A 17,243-nucleotide genomic window follows, 5' to 3' on the forward strand; every position below is an offset into this window, starting at 1 on the left:
CATTCCCATGATGCAGGGCTCAGTGGGTTTGGAGGTCCGAGTGACAGAGGGCCCAACTCTTATCTAATGACCCTTTTCTACAGGAGCCTGTTTCTGGGCTGCAGCAAACCACCATTAGGTCCGAGGGTGGTGATAACTTCCTGAGATTCTTAGCCTCTGCATGTTTCTACGTCTCTTGTTTGCTTCCCTCAACTCTGCCTAGACCTTTGCAAGGTTTCCATTTACTGACAGCTTTTCAGTCACTTTGTGAGGGTGACACCACATGATGCCAAGTACAGGTTGTGAGGACGATGATACTATTTAGAGAGCAGGGAAAACAGTGCATTGTGTCTGCAGTGTTTCTGATATCTTTGAATGACATTTTACTACTAAATAATGGAAAGTTACTGCTTCCAGATAGAATTATGTTCTATCTATGGACTTTAAAAGGTTATTGTATTTCTGGATTTTTTTTTTTTTTACCACTGTCATAAATATTGTGACTGTAAGTATTATGGACTTTCACCTAATGTACTCTTGTTCACAGTATTAGTGCCAAATTCAAAACTTCTTTTACTTCCTTTCTTGACTCATTGATCATAAATATACTCTTTACTTCAGAAATCGCCTTGATATTCTCTAAATTTCCATTCCTTTAGAAAATAACACCCAAGATAAAGACTATTTTATTAACTTCTGTGGCCCCAACCACCTAACTTTGTACCTAAAAACTATTCATATAAATAAATGGATTAATAAATGAAGTGACTCCCATAGCTGAAGTTCATGGTTTTAAATTTTAGCACAATCTGTGGGTCTCTGAGTCCTTTGATCTGTTTGGACTTCCCTCTTTAATATCGCACACACACGCACGCACACACACACACGCATACCTGCATCAACCTCAAAATAATATGGAAAATCCAATATAGACTATCGTCAATATAGTCATGGTCATCTTTGTCTCCATTGGTTTTTGTTGTTGTTGTTAATTTCTTATATTGTGGCCCATTGCACCTCTTTGTAACAAGTAAACCCAAACATAAGATACAGCAACTTTCTTATAATTTCCCACAAACCAAAAACATGAGGCTATTGCATGCTGCATAATTTTACTAAAATTTGTATCATAAAACAGCTTATTCCATGGCACAACTGTCAACTTAAACTTGTTTATTACTTGGCCCCGTACCTAAAGCTCTTTGGTCATTTCACAGCATCTTTCTTCCTCAGGAAGCAAAGCCTTTTCTCTATTTAGGGGCCCTTCACTCCTTACTACTCCTCAAATGTCATCTTTTCAACTTTTACACCACTCCATCCCTTCTTCTGACATGGCTACAGTAACTGAAAATTTTCTCTTGCTTTATTATTATTTAAAGTAATTTAGGAGGCAGGTGGTCGTATAAAATTCCAAAATCAAAAGTAGACAATTTTCCAACAAAAAGCCACCTTCCATATAGAAATTGTGACCTTACTCTGGTCATCAAAATCAGCTGAAATCAGTTTTTGTTCAAAATAATATTTTTTTCCTGGGATACAAATAGCTTTGAACACCGTTTTGTATGGCATAATAGCTTGAACTTCCTTCCTCTCCTCCATTTCTGCCAAGGACTGCGGTGGGGAAGACAAAGGATGCATTTGAGTCATGGTCTCGGATCAGGAGCCGAGACAGAAGAGGGGGTGTCCCGGGCTTGAATGTCTGCAGTGTGTCTGCAGGACGTGTGTGCATGTGTGTTGTATGTATGCATGTTAAATAAAAAAGATACTTCAAGTGGGTAGTAGGGCATCTTCAGACAGGTGTGTCTCAGTCACATTAGTGAGAAAGTAATGAGTTGGTCAACACTTTCTTTATTTATTTATTTTTGGCTGCGTTGGGTCTTCGTTTGCTGTGCGGGCTTTCTCTAGTTGCGGTGAGCTGGGGCTACTCTTCGTTGCAGTGCGCGGGCTTCTCATTGCGGTGGCTTCTCTTGTTGCAGAGCACCGGCTCTAGGCGCAGGGGCTTCAGTAGCTGTGGAACATGGGCTCAGTAGTTGTGGCTCGTGGGCTCTAGAGTGCAGGCTCAGTAGTTGTGGCGCATGGGCTTAGTTGCTCCGCGGCATGTGGGATCTTCCCGGACCAGGGCTCGAACCCGTGTCCCCTGCATTGGCAGGCGGATTCTTAACCACTGCACCACCAGGGAAGACCCCAACACTTTAAGATAAAGTTGTTTTGTACAATGAGGATTACCAGTGAGAGAAATAAGATGGGAGGCAGGAAACAGCTTAGGAAACTATTGAAAATTGCCCTGGATAATATAGTTTAAGTTGTTCTATAGTCATAAGGATTAATTTGCAGGTTTTTAAAATAATACTACTTATTTTCCTTACTTATTTTCTATTTTAAAATTTCAGGGAGAAGAAAAAATCCTAGCCACAGAGAAACTAGTTCTCATGGGAACTAGTTTATCATAAATGGGAGAAGGAAGTGGACATCGTTGCTGATAATATTTCCCAGAAAGGGAAAGTTAGCTTCATATTATATTCCCATTACAATGATTTCTACTTGCTTTTGTAGGAATTTTGTAAACATCCTATATGATAATTATACATGAGGCAAAATTAATAACATGAGTTCTTCCCTTTTCTGCTTTATAAAAGTAGTAGTAGTAATAGTAGTGGTAGTAACCATGGTCTTAAGTTATAACTTATTTGTTAAGAAAAATTAGGCTATATTTGAATTACAATAATAAAATTAAAAAGCAAACAATAAATAATTTTTAAAAATAAAGCATATTATCAGAATTCTCAAATCAAATCACCTGCAAGACTTTTCCACCTCTGTCTCCTCTGTCTCGTACTCAAAGCTCTTGCACACCACAGGTGTCTCCTCATCTTGTCTAACCAACTCATCTTTCTATGGCATCTAATTTTTACTCAATGTTTTTGTCAGAGTAACAATCTCTAGATCCTCCCTCCATCAAAAACATCTAAATGAACTTTACATTTTATTTTCGGTCAAAGTCGAACAAGATAAGTCTTTGTGAAAAAATCAGTGGATGTGTCAAAGAGTTCTTTCTTATTTCGCCCATATTTCACTGCTGGCCTTCTTCCTTTCACCATATTAGCCAATCTGTTCCCAAAATGTAATGTCCGTAAATATTTGCTTTCTTCTCCTCCACCTTTCTCTGATTTATCTATGACCTTCCATTCAGAAAATGCTGTTCACCGCTACTATCACCTTATAATCTTAAATTCAGTCAGGTTCACTACTGACAGTATTTCCTGGCTAAGCGAGCAGTAAAAACATGCATTGGGCTGTGATGCTTTCGGGATGAATTCTAACCAGTAACGTGAGATTGATAAACCTCAGAAAATGATGTAAGCACATATAGATGCAGCTACTGTGTGTTTGCCGATTTTCTTTGCATAAAAGTTTTACTTTTTCATGATCCGATTTAACCTGTAACTAAAAATTACTAGTTTGTATGAGCCACACATATATATAATAGAGATTTGGAATGGCACCATGAAATCTGTTTTCTATAGGAAACTGAAAATAACCACAGCACCTGAGTTTTTGATTCAGTTCATGAAGATACTTATTTTGTTAGTGAATTGATATAAGGACCTAAATCTGTGAATTGGAGAGAATCATATCTCTATCTATGTGGAAAGGTCGTTATAAGCATTAGTAAAAATACATGTGTATTATCAGTATATATCCTTATAATAAATATGGTTTCATACTACCTGACTATAATAATGATTAACTGTAATTGTATCAACATATTAGTCATTCTGATATATGAATGAAGATATCTATAACCATTCAATCAAGATAGAGTCAATGTTGACCACGTGCTCCTGGGGTTTTTATTGCTTAAATTTGGTTTGAGTTTGAGTTTCCCTTTTTGCCAGGACGTCTCACTGGTTTAAAACCTAAATTGCCTCCTGATAGGAATCTTGATACAACAGCCCTCCCGGCCTGTGTGCATAACCAAGTCAAATTAAAGATCTCGTTTTATTTTAAGAGGGTCTCATGACTCTCATTCAAATAAAGTGTTTGATTAGAAAAGATTAAATATGACTAATGGAATAAAAATTATTAACTATAATTTATAACCCAAAATAGGTCTTCATAATGATGCAAATATATACAAGTCATTCCAGATGTACTCTGTGTTTTTCTAAGAAAAAGTTCCCTTGGAACAAATTAAGAACTGCATGTGTGGCTTATTTTGCTGTTTGTTTTTTGTTGTTGTTGTTGTTTTTAATGAAATAAGAAAGCTTTCTGGGTCTATATACAGATTATACAATTACTTCTTTTTTAGTAGAATTTTAAGTTAAATTTAAATTAAAAATAAAATTGAGTTAAAATATTTACACACACGTTTTTATTTGCCTTTATTATTCTTCCCTCTGCCCTTCTTATCCTAAGACTGCCTACCTCCTAAATTTATTTCCAAGGAATCATTTTTATCTGGTTTTTTGAACAAAGAAATATGTATATGATATTTCCGAGCTAAGTGTAGCATCAGAGCCTTCTACTCTATTTTTAAATAAAGAGCAGTTGTTCTATAAGTGACATTTATTTTGCTCACATGTTCTTACCTCTTCCTTCTCAGTAATAATGAGCCCACTCATGGATTGAGCTCTGTAAAAAGACTAGACTGACTCTTCATTCAGAAATATTTCAGTTTAAAATTCAACTTAGCGGAAAGCAAATTCCTCTCCTCCTTCTCTTCTTTTTTCTCACCCTCCTTCTCCTCAAAACTTCAATCATACTGATCTTTTCTCTCTTAACAATACATCACGAACAATTTTCCATAAATTCAATATTTTCTACAATCGTACTTTCACTGGTATGTCATATTCTACTACATGAATGAATCTAATTTATTTAACTCTTTCCAATTTTTAAATCTGCCCTTCAGTTTTCAAAGATGATGAGGTTGAATTTATCTAGATGAATAGTGGAACTAAAAATTAGACATTTTTCCCATAGTTGCTACATTTATGTTATCCTTAGAGCTACCATGAGCTTATTTCAAAATGTCTGCTTCCATTTGATATCACCATGAACTTCAGAAAAGCTTTGCATTAAAAGCCACACCATTTTTTGATTGATGTGTTATAAATGTATATTTCTGCCGCTGTTCCATCAGCATCTCACAATTATGCTTTATGGCTACATAGACCTACTCAGTTATTCGAATGCAGTGATGGTTTCATCATTAGTCACACCCAAACTCACGCATATGCAGACACTATACACTGGTCTATGGATTTTCTTCTGCCTTCTAGTCTTACTATTGAGTCATCAAAATTTACAGAGTACTCGTATGACCAACACTGTGCAAGGCATGACGCCAAAGATATGATATGAAGTCCCTGGAATTAAGGGTACCAATAACAATAGCAATAAAATACTAATGATGATAGGGAACGTTATATAACACACATATCAGAAACTGTCCTACACGTGGAAACAACCTAAACGTCCATCAACGGGAGAATGAATAAAGAAGATGTGGTACATATATACAATGGAATACTACTCAGCCATTAAAAAGAATGAAATAATGCCATTTGCAGCAACATGGATAGACCTAGAGATGATCAAACTAAGTGAAGTAAGTCAGAAAGAGAAAGATAAATACCATGTGATATCACTTATATATAGAATCTAAAATGTGACACAAATGGACTTATCTATGAAACAAAAACAGACTCACAGACATGGAGAACAGACTTGTGGTTGCCAAGTGGGAAGGGGTGGAGGAGGGAAGGATTGGGAGTTTGGGATTAGCAGATGCAAACTATTACATATAGTATGGATAAACAACAAAGTCCTATTGTATAGCACAGGGAACTATGTTCAATATCTTATGATAAACCATAATGGAAAAGAAAATGAAAAAGAATGTATACATAGGTATAACTGAATCACTTTTCTATACAGCAGAAATGAACATAACATTGTAAATCAATAATACTTAAATAAAATAAAAAAAACTATCCTACATATTTTTTGTACATTTATTATTTAATCCTCACAACAGCCTATAAGCTGTACTGTTTATCATTGTTCCCACTTTGCATGAAGAAAACTGAGGCACGAAAATGTCTAAGTGATTTTCCTAAGGTTACCAACACTTTTAAGTGAAAGATCCAAGATTGGATCTCAGGCAGTTTGGAATCTGGACTTAATCTTTATATGATTGGTGGGGATAAGTAGCATATTCAAGAAAAATTAGAGAACAAAATAGTTCATTATCAAGTGTTAAATTACTAGGTAAAAATAATTGGTACATTAGCTACAGTATAAAGAAGTGTTAATTGTATGGCATGGAAAAAGGAGCTTGAAAATGAGGTCTTCTTAAATAAGAGTGATTAAGGAATTCTCCACGGAGAGGTGGTAGGTATGTGAAGACAGACAAAGCCTTCCTCAGATTGGGGGTGGAGAAGGACAAATCCATTCCTCCTATCACCAAGGTCAGTCTTATATTTTTGCATTGCCAATGAGTAACCAGTTTGGCTGTTGATATTGTGTATTTGGCAGGGGAAAAATGTGAAAAAAACAAAGTGTGGTATTTTGTATATGATCATTTTAAGTCACTTTGTAAGAATGAGTTCTCATTGAAATTTGCTTTGCTTAAGACTTGCCAGTAATGGTGAAAATTTACATAACAGTAAGTATTTCCAGGATGCTTGTTTTTCACTTGCACAATGTGCTATTTGGAAAACTTGAACAGACTGAAGATTCCACTTTAGAAAAATCATTCTAGCTCATTATTTAGTACATTAGTAATTTATCACTAATTGTAGCAATTTAACAAGAAAAATGAACAACAAAATCTTATGTGTTGTGTATCCAACCCTATGACCTTGAGTTATTTATGGCCATATCTACTAGTATAATTAATTTTTGGAAAGTGTTATAACTATAATTCATATTTGCTAGAAAAAGTGGAAAATCTTGTATAGAGATAAATCTTCAGTAGTTTTGAATAACTGTGATAAAACTATTTTTTTAAAGGCCTTGCTAAAGGCATCAGCATCCCTTTCAAAGCAAGGTCAGATGTGCACTTTCTAATAGAGAGTGAGGAAAGTTCATGTCTTCTGACCTTCCCAAATAAAATAACACATTCAAATCTGGCCTTAGCAAAGGTAAGTTCTGACTGCGTTCAATACATGCTCCCATCCCCCCTCCATTCTAAATAGAAACTCCTTAATGAATCCAGACCACATTTCAATTGGTTTATAGTAATATCTTCACTCAGTTAATGTAAGGCCTTGCTTTTTGAATTTTTGGAAACATCTACAGTTGAATTCATTTTTATTTTGGTAAAACAGTTAAGGAGTAAATAGGACATTTTTATCACTGTTAATTTATTAATTTCCCCTGTGCTTTGATGATCAGCTATCTATTTTCATTAACGCTTTCATATTGGTCATATATACCACTGTTTTTGCCATGCGTTTGTTCTAAATGCTAATGTTTGTTTCTAGATCCGCTTGAGTAAGCTGGACACCTTCCATCTTTTCCTGTAGAATGGAAGATGTCTCTCTTCCAGAGATGGATGGTACTTCTACAAACCTGTCAGATCCCACCTGTCTTTTCAGCTTTTCGTGTGTGCATATAATGACTAAGCTCTTAATTTAAGAACATCATTATAATAATTAAGTATGAATCATTGCTCTTCCCATTATTCTGGATGCAATTCTTGTTATGCTTCTCTCTCAACAAGATAAAGCTGCTGATTTAAGTGTTGGCATATGAGTAAAACTCCTGCAATGATTCCAGCTGGAAAAGAAGAAGGAAGAAAAACATAATGTCTGTTTGGCTTTAATATTTGCGCTTACAAAATTACAGAGCCAGGGTGGACAGAAACATCGTAGCTTGAAAGTGTAGGAAATCCCTAAGGTCTGTAAATAGTCTAGTGATTATGTTTTAAGTGTTTAGTGCCACATATAACAGTTAATCAATGGAATTCTACGGTCCTGCCAATTTTTCAGTATGTCACTACTCCTCTGCTAGCAGTGAGTGGATTTCCTGAAATGTGCAAAGGAATAAGTCCCAATCCACAAGGATGCTTCCTGCCGGGGAAGAAAGCCGTTCTTCCAGTACGACCACAGAATGACTGGGAAGACACCCGAAGTCCTGACTCCAACTGTCCTGCAGAGGAATAGAATTATTTTTTGCTCCCCTTTCTTCTCTGCCTCTTACTTTATCCCTGACTATAATTCCATTCCATCCTTGCTTCTGGTGACTCCCCATTTCGTGGGAAGAAATTTATTTTTTCTCAGTCATTAAATATATATTCAGGGAATATCTCACGCAGTTATATTTACATTATAAAGGTCTCATCTGAAATGTCAGAGGCAATTGAAATATTTCATTTTAAAGAAATATGAAAAATCACGGATTTTTTATTCTGATAATAATTTCAGCGTAATTAAGGAGAACAGATTAGTACCACAAATGTACAAGCTTGAATATTAAGAAGGGCAGTAAGATTCCTGAAGCAACCTCATGTTTTGCCTACAACTAAGGTATGTTTTTCTAAGCAGGTCAGTTATGAGGACCCTGGAAGCCAGCTTGTCCGTTTTCATGAGCATCACATGGATGCTTGGATACCCGAGGGTTACATTATGCAGGCTCTTACGGATTTATCCACTGGACTGAGAGCTTCCCACTCCTGGAAAGCATTTCTCAGTCATTCACGGCAGTCATCAGAGGGCGGTGGAGGAAAGCAGAAATCCTTCTGTCTCCTTTTCCTTCAGTGAGACCAACAGCAAGGAGATGTGAGTCTAAGGCTTGAGATGTGGGCATCACCTATCCTGATGAGGACATGTGGTTTGTGAGCAGAGAAGGACATTTGTAATCCCCCCCTCCTTTCTTTTTTTAGTTTACTGTACTTCTTTCAAAGCTTATGCCAGCCCAAATTATTTCCTGCTTTTGATTTTCTGGTGATGTTTCCTCTTCCATTGCTAATAATTCTTTTTTCACCACGGATGGGTGATCACCACAAAAGACTTGATAGATTGACTATCTCTAGAAAACAAGATAAGAAAGCATCACCGAATTTATGGTCAAAAGACAGTTTGAGTCATCTAGTTTAGTGGAAATTTTTGCCTACTTAACACCCAGAAGAATTTTGAAAAACTATATATCCTTTCACACAATGTTAGGTGGCCGCTAAAGAATTTTGTCATAAGTTGATATAGTTGTAAAGAGTATAATTTCCAGATCAACAAATATTGGAGTTTTAAAAATAAGTCAACTAGAATTTAGATACATGTTTGTAAATTTACCTAATGAAATCTAAAAATTGTAATGATTTTATATCTTGGGTCAGCCATGGAAATGTACACATGAACAAGCTCAAGTAACAGTTGGCTATTTTACATGACTTTTCTTTCTTGAATGTAAATTTCACTCCATTTCTCCCTTTGAGTTTTGTTAGTGTAAATGTTTTTATTCCTGAAAATGCTTTGCTGATCATCATATTTTTTCACTCTGATAAAAATGTGGGCAAAAATTTCTGTGCCCATAAGACTCTAGAGATTAAAAATTTCTTCCAGATTGATTTTTCATTATGATTATTCATTGATACAGAAAGAATCAAGCAACATAAATTCATAAATACAGAATTTTTTATCAAACAATAGAAATAGTGCAGCATAAATACCAGAATTAATCAAACAGCAGAAATACTAATGTATGGGACCTCTGAACCTGGGGTCGTCCACGACCCTTCAGAGATGTCCCCCGTGGACACAGGGCTGCTTTATTTGGCCATGGGCAATTCCTGGAGACAGACTCAGCAGTGTTCCGTCAAAATCCATACTCCTGACAATCGTGTAAATGAGTGTCACAGTCCTAGAGGGAGAATTTGACAGTGGGGCACAGATTACTACATATAACAGTTCTTCAGTTAATGCATAAAAGCATTTAGGACAGTGCTCAACGTACCACATTTGATAAATTATTAAGAAATTATTGGGACTTCCCTGGTGGCGCAGTGGTTAAGAATCCACCTGCCAATGCAGGGGACACGGGTTCAAGCCCTGGTCCGGGAAGATCCCACATGCCACGGAGCAACTAAGCCCGTGCGCCACAACTCCTGAGCCTGCGCTCTAGAGCCCACAAGCCACAACTACTGAGCCCGCGTGCTGCAACTACTGAAGCCTGCATGCTGCAATTACTGAAGCCCACGCACCTAGAGCCTGTGCTTGGCAACAAGAGAAGCCACCGCAATGAGAAGCCCGCGCACCACAATGAAGAGTAGCCCCCGGTCGCCGCAACTAGAGAAAGCCCGCGTGCAGCAACAAAGACCCAACACAGCCAAAAATAAATAAATAAAATAAATAAAATTTTAAAAAAAGAAAAGAAATTATTATACCATTAATAAGCTCTGTGTTTTGATAAAATATTATTCACATTTCTAAACTAAATAGAATATTTTATTAAATTACAAGTAAGACCTCTAGCATTAGTAAAGTCTAAAGATTAAAATATTGGACACATAGGGAAAAAAGAACCTAAATATTTGCTGAATGCATTTGAATAGCCAAGATAATATTCTTCTGCTCTCGAAAAAATAAAAATCAATTTCCTGGGTTTCATTATTTGTTAATTATTTGAGTAACTGCACATTTTCCGTAGGAGAACTTTTTTATTCAATTTGGGAGTAAAGTTAAGATCATTTCTCTTCCCAAGAGAGCACTTTTGTGTCTCTTACTAAATGGTCCCTTCCCTCCAAGTTCTACAGTCCCTCACTTTTATTCTGCCCCTCTCCAAAAACACAGATCCTATGAGTTTCCATTTCATTTAAGCCAAAGCATATGAGAAAAGTAAAGTCTTTCCAAATCTACTTAACCATTCCTAATATTTATGTAAAAAGACATGAAAATGGCAAACATACTCTTTAGATGAGTACATATGAGTTGTTAAGGAAAGTATTTCATATTAAAATTTTTGTCTTTGAATTACATGGAATCTCTCTTGAAAATGAGTCAAAGATGTTGAAATCCACTATTGTTTGTTAAATGTGTTTGCATAAGTCTGCCTTTTACTCTGAGAAGATAAATATAGGATTTGAATTATTGAACTGTTGCTTATATAAAGTAAATAGCATACCTTATTTTAAACACATTTTTAAACATATTTCAGAACTGCTGGCTTATACTATAAAAACTACCAGTAAAAAGAAAAAAATGTTATCTGAACTAGGAGGCATTTTTCAGCTAGCCTAAGAATAAGTCTTAGTCTAAGAAGATTATGTGGAAACAACAAGAAATCTATCTCAGAATAATAATTACATAAAATTTCTTTTCTTAGAAGGGGAAGGTATAAATACTAATGGAGATAGCTAATTTTTTAGAAATATTTAAGCATTAGTAAAATAGTAATACAATTTACTTCTAAACTCTACAGATTGGTTTAGAACTTTCATTTTCAGCAGGAGTTGTAAAACTCAACTGGACTTGACATTTCTAATTTAAAATATGCAGGATATAAAGAAATGGAGAGCATAAATTACTATTTTCTAAACACTTGAAAATCTAAGGTATGATTTCTGTATTTTAAGGAACAAAGCTAAATCTACTTCCCACATTTTATTATGTGCAAATATATCGAGTTCACTTTGGTATTCTAATTTTGAAATAAATTTTAAAATAAAGACCTTAAATAAAAATAAAATAAAATAAAATAAAGGCCTTAGTGTTTAAACTACAACTATCTTCCTTTTCAAAAATTTTTTAAATAAGAACTACTCCATACCCTCCTCTACCAAAATTATTCTAAGTCCTGAAAAAGGATTAAAAGAGTAAAACCAATCTTACTGATCTGTTCACAGATGTTCACATTTTAGTGTACTGGATCAGGTTTCCCTGACTAATTAATGGAATTGGCATTAGTCGATATTTCCCAAAGCCTTACTTGGTCGGTTTTCAAGATGCCATTCCTTCCAGGTTTCAAGCTGTTGATCAAACAGCTGCATTGAAGAGAAACAACCCTGAGTTCTCTACCTTTCCAACATAGAAACAAAGTGAAGAGGATTAAACACCTTGTGAGGGAGGAAGTATTATTTTCCTTTTGCAGATAAGGAAAGTGACGTTACGCTAGGAATCCTGCCCAAGGTCACCATCTATGGAAGCATGAGCATCATGTCTTCCCAGCATCACTCAGCTGCAGGTGGGAGCCCCCCTACTCCCTCCTCTGACACGAGATCAAAGCGACAGGAAGGAAGTACCCTTTGGGACCCTGTATGTATTTGAGGCCTGGGATAGAAGCCAAGGTGTAGGAATAACATTTTTGCTAGTGATTTCCTTGGAGCTGGAGGTGGTGAAGTTCACGCTCAAGGGTGAAGCAATGTTGGCCGTTCCCCAGGGCATATTATTTATAAGATAGATCTTTTTAAGTTGGGGGTAAACCCTTGCTTCAGCTCGCTGGCTCTCTTTTTTGGAGGGTCTCATAGACATTTCAACATAAGAGGCAATTTTGTGGTACGAGTGATCTCCCTGGGCAGGGGTATATAATTTGCTGCTTATTGAAATCAGGAGCAGTAAAAAGAGCTGAATATAGCCGAGAGGGGAGTAACCCTGGTGGATATGAGAAGCTGTGTATATTTTGCAGAGTGGATAAACTGTTAGTGGTTCAATGATTTTTGAAAACGACTTGCAAAGCTGCTGCAGGGGACGGATAAGTAAATGTTGATTGATTCATTGAAGGGTGCAGGTCCCCCAGCTTCAGTCAATGACTGGAACTGTGCGCTCTGGAGCTCTCTTTCTTGTTGCACACCTAATTTGCTGCTCCTGAGGCGAGCTCTTTCAATTCAATGTGGCTCTGATTCCTCCCTATATGGATTTCACCTCATTTTTTTTAAAATGCAGATTCGCAGACCCTGCTCAGACCTATTGAATCAAATCTCTGGAAGGAAGGGCCTGGGCTTTGTTTCTTAATAAGTCTATCAGGTGATTCCCCCTCTTTCATATTATTAAATGTTATTTGATACCTATAAATATTATATATGAGATATACATATATATATATGCATGTAGTGATATGTCTTTTTAAAACTAAAGCACAATAAAGTGTACCTTCATGAACCTATCACCCAGCCCAAAAGCTGGATCATTAACAATAATTTATTTATATTTATATTTATCTATGTGCTTCTCTCTTATGCCTTCCCTCTGCCTCCCTACGAGAGGTAACATTTTACGTTTTGGATTTCACCTCATTTGTTAGTGAGGTTGAAGCTGGCTTGAAGCACAGCCTACACCAGAACAAGGTGATACTGGAAAGTGGGCGGACAATTTTGATAAAAATTTCAAGTGAACAATAGCGATAAAGGCTGGAGGTGTGTCGCCTGAACTGCTCTGAGTTGCAGATTTATAGCCATCGTTGCTCTCTGAAAGCCACATTCACATTCACAGCCATGAAAGTCTGAGTGTCTGTGGGAAGACCTTCCTCTGGGATCAAGGTCCTTCTCACCCTGATGATCCATGAATAAACATTTTCACAGGGCAGCCCTCTAGTTTTATTTTATTAGGAGAAGATCGCAAAGGTCAGCTTTTAGTATCCTGATCAGCAGAATCAAATTTCTCCTCACTAAAGCACCGTATGCTTATCTGGGGTCTGAGTCAGATTTTAGATAGTTTATTCCTCTCTTATTCACTTTCTCAGGGTTCCTAAGTTGTCAGGGGAAGATATAACTTCAAAGAATGTGAATAACCTGGACAATAGGATATGATAAGCAACTTGAAGTGAAAATAGCAATGAAAAATTTATACTTAAGAATATATTTCATGAAATGTATTCTACTTAGTCCTTTGAAATATAGACAGATTCTCTTTGCTAATATTTTGTTTAGAGTTACTGCTTTTATCATAATAAGCCAAACTGGCTTGCAGTTTTGTATTTTGCTTCTATTTTTATCAAATCTGGGCATGAAAATTATGTTGACATCATTGAGGAGCTTTATATATATTTCAATGGCTTATCTTAAATAATATGGGAATTTTCTGTTCTTTAGAGTCCAGGTAAAACTCAGTTGTGAAGCCATATGGTCCTGGTGTCTTTTTAAATGATAGATTCTTGACCGTCTTATGGATTATTTGGTAGCTGATTGATTAAAATTTTCTACTTCTTGTTTTTTTTAAACATGAATCCAAGAATAATAGAGTGCTTCATATCAGGAAATGTATCCACTTAATCCAGTATAGCAAAAAAGGTGAAAGATAAAAGCCCAAGTTGATTAAAAGGCATTTGAAAAAATTCAATAGTCAGTCCTAATTAAAAATAGCACTAGAAAGAAACTATTTAAATCAATAAAAATGATTTTCCAAAAACTAGCAGCAAATTCTAAAATCAGAACCAGACAAAGATAATCCATTTCACATTAATTTTAACACTGTTACAGGTATTATACTAAATACTAAAAGAAAATGAAATAACTGGCAAAAAACATGGGAAAAAAGAAAAACTATTACTTTTGCTGATTACACGACTGTACACTGGTATACAAAGAAAACTCAAGACATTCTAGTACAAAAAATTCTAAAACTAATAAAATAATGTATTTTAATTTCTGGATAATTTATTCTAATTTCTAATTTCTGGAAGGAAATTCTGGCATAGGATACAACATGAGTAAACCTGTTAGATCTTATGCTACGTGAAATAAGCCAGACACAAAAGGACAAATACTGTATGATTCCAAGTATGTGAGGTACTTTGAATAGTCAATTCATAGACTGAAAGTAGAATAGTGGTAACCAGGGGCTGGGGGACGAGGGAATGAGGAATTGTTGTTTAATGGGCTCAGAGTTTCCGTTGGGGAAGATGAAAAGAGCTATGGAGATGGAGGGTGGTGATGGTGTCACAACAATATGAATGTACTTAATGCCACTGAACTGGACACCCAAGAATGGTTAAAATGTTACATTTTGTGTTATGTCTATTTTACCACAACAATAAAAAAAGAAAAGAAAATTTTATTTATTTCTTTATTTCAGACAATGTAAACTTCCTAAGACTAAATATAAAGCAAAGATTCAACAACTGTATGGAGAAAACGCAAGTTAGGAAAGAAGTTTATAAAAATTTTTTAGGTATACTTATCCAAATTCTCGGTCCTGCTGCAAGGAAAATGTGAAACAAATTTTTACATGAAAGTTACTTAACCAGAGCTTTATGTAAGCTTCAAGACATTTCTGCCCCTTCCTGACTTGGGGTGAAGAAGAAAGGAGACAGAATGGCAGAGTGGTAGGACTTTCTACTGCCTCTCAGAGGTCGTCCCCACACATGGGTTTTTCTCTGTGTTTTATCTAAAGTCACAAGAATTCATCCAGTATAAACAAAGTCATTTTCTTTCTTTTTTTTTAAAATTTATTTATTTATTTATTTATTTTTGGTTGTGTTGGGTCTTCATTGCTGTGCACAGGCTTTCTCTAGTTGCGGTGAGCGGGGGCTACTCCTCTTTGCTGTGCGCAGGCTTCTCATTGCAGTGGCTTCTCTTGTTGCGGAGCATGGGCTCTAGGCGTGCGGGCTTCAGTAGTTGTGGCGTGCGGGCTCAGTAGTTGTGGCTCACGGGCTCTAGAGCGCAGGCTCAGTAGTTGTGGTGCACGGGCTTAGTTGTTCCACGGCATGTGGGATCTTCCCGGACCAGGGCTCGAACTCGTGTCCCCTGCATTGTCAGGTGGATCCTTAACCACTGCGCTACGAGAGAAGTCCTAAACAAAGTCATTTTCAGTGTTCAGTATATTTGACTGCAGCGAGCAGTGAACGGTCACATTTGTTGAGAATCTTTTGGGGGGGTATGTGTTGTATGCCCAATTTATCAGATTGTCCCTGATGGTTCCTACAGACACTGAAAGTCAGAGATAACTCATTCCTGCTCTCAGGAACCAGGGAGTTCTAGAAGGTGAACATGCATGAATTTCCAAGGGCACGAACTCCTGAATGCCACTAGCCTTACAAAGCACATTAAAATAATACATTTTCCTAATGAAAATTAGGAGTCATCAACAAAGATAAGAGAAAAGAAAAAAAGGATGGTTTGGTATATTCAGACTGGAGGAGAAGTGAACAAAATAAGAGAGGTTGAGAAAAAGAAGAAAAAGAAAAGCAGTTCAAAGATGGGGATGTAGACATAGGGGCACAGGCCAGAAAAGGCTCAGACACAGGGATCTCGGAGGGCGCTGTGGTTTGCAAGCTCTCCTGCAGCACGGATGCTAGCACTACCTGGGATTTATGATGGTGGAAAACCTAGAACAGGTTGTTGAAGAAGGTGGTGGACCACAGAGGGCACAGACCAGGACAAGACTTTGCCACGTTGGATTAATGAACTATTTATTACCAGCAACCAGCGTCAGAAGAAAGTGATGATCCAAACAAAATTCCCTTTAAAAGTCCTTAGAGACATAAAAGTGTAAAACGTCCGTCCTCGGATGTGCATATTTAGACTAAAAGATTGGTAAATATTTAGTGATTCTCTACTTATCATTTAAAGAATCCTTTGAATGCAGAGGGTTGTCTGAGTTCAAAGCACCTTAAGATTGTATGAAGGTATCTTAAGATGAGATTAGGGGTGGAGCTGAAGTCTCCCAGTCCCCAGGGAAAGCTGAAGACCACACCCACCCACCCAACTAGCTGAAGAAGAGGAAGGAGAGAGTCTCAGACTTCTGTGTCTCTGCTGGATACTGTCGCCCAAGCCTCCACCCTATCTGATCCTATAAAAGGCCAAATTCAACAGATGGGGTTGAGCAGCATTCTCAGTAAGGAAGAATGTGGAGCCACTGGAGCATTTCAGTGCCTTGTTGATGTCTCATCTACCTCTGAATGTACAGTAGGAATTAAAGTGTCACATGCCTGTGCTCCCAACCCCATAAGGGCCAAGGGGCTTTACCCCATCAGGAAGAGCTCCAGGTAGAGAAGCACCACTGGGCTAAACTCCCCAGTCATTTGCTACCAGACAGTATGTATATCCTCTGAGCTGCTGTGGCCGTTCCAGCTCAGCTCCACCCAAACAGAAGTTATGATGTTTGTGGTCACTGCTCAGTGGGCCGAACGCAAAGCCATTCTCATAGCTGTGTCCAAAACTCCTGTTGATGTGCCTTGTTAATCTCTTCTGCCCCTTGGGCTGTTGCCAGTGGTCCCGCTGTTTGTCTCAGGTGAGGGAGGCCACTGTGCAGGGGGTATGGCCCCTGCTGCTCCTGGCAGATTGACTACACCTGATGCCGAAGCTCCTCTCAGGCTATCACTTGTGTCTC

The 17,243-nt window shown here is 37.1% G+C and overlaps 1 protein-coding gene across 10 annotated transcripts in view; it reads right to left on the reverse strand.

Moving 5' to 3' along the window:
* Window positions 1-17,243, reverse strand: part of LOC309655261 (uncharacterized protein) — a 179,326-nt gene that overhangs the window by 98,358 nt on the left and 63,725 nt on the right. Inside the window, exon 7 of one of the 10 annotated variants that reach the window (XR_014260708.1) lies at window positions 7,778-9,843. The exons of 8 other annotated variants lie outside the window; for them this stretch is intronic. The gene's annotated coding sequence lies outside the window, so the exon portion shown is untranslated. Of the gene's footprint in view, window positions 1-7,777; window positions 9,844-12,002; window positions 15,705-17,243 lie in introns of those variants that run through there. One more of the 10 variants, XR_014260709.1, reaches the window with a different exon arrangement.

Source organism: Balaenoptera physalus (genome assembly GCF_965194825.1).
Source record: "Balaenoptera physalus genome assembly, chromosome: 2".
NCBI classification, from domain to species: Eukaryota; Metazoa; Chordata; class Mammalia; order Artiodactyla; family Balaenopteridae; genus Balaenoptera; species Balaenoptera physalus.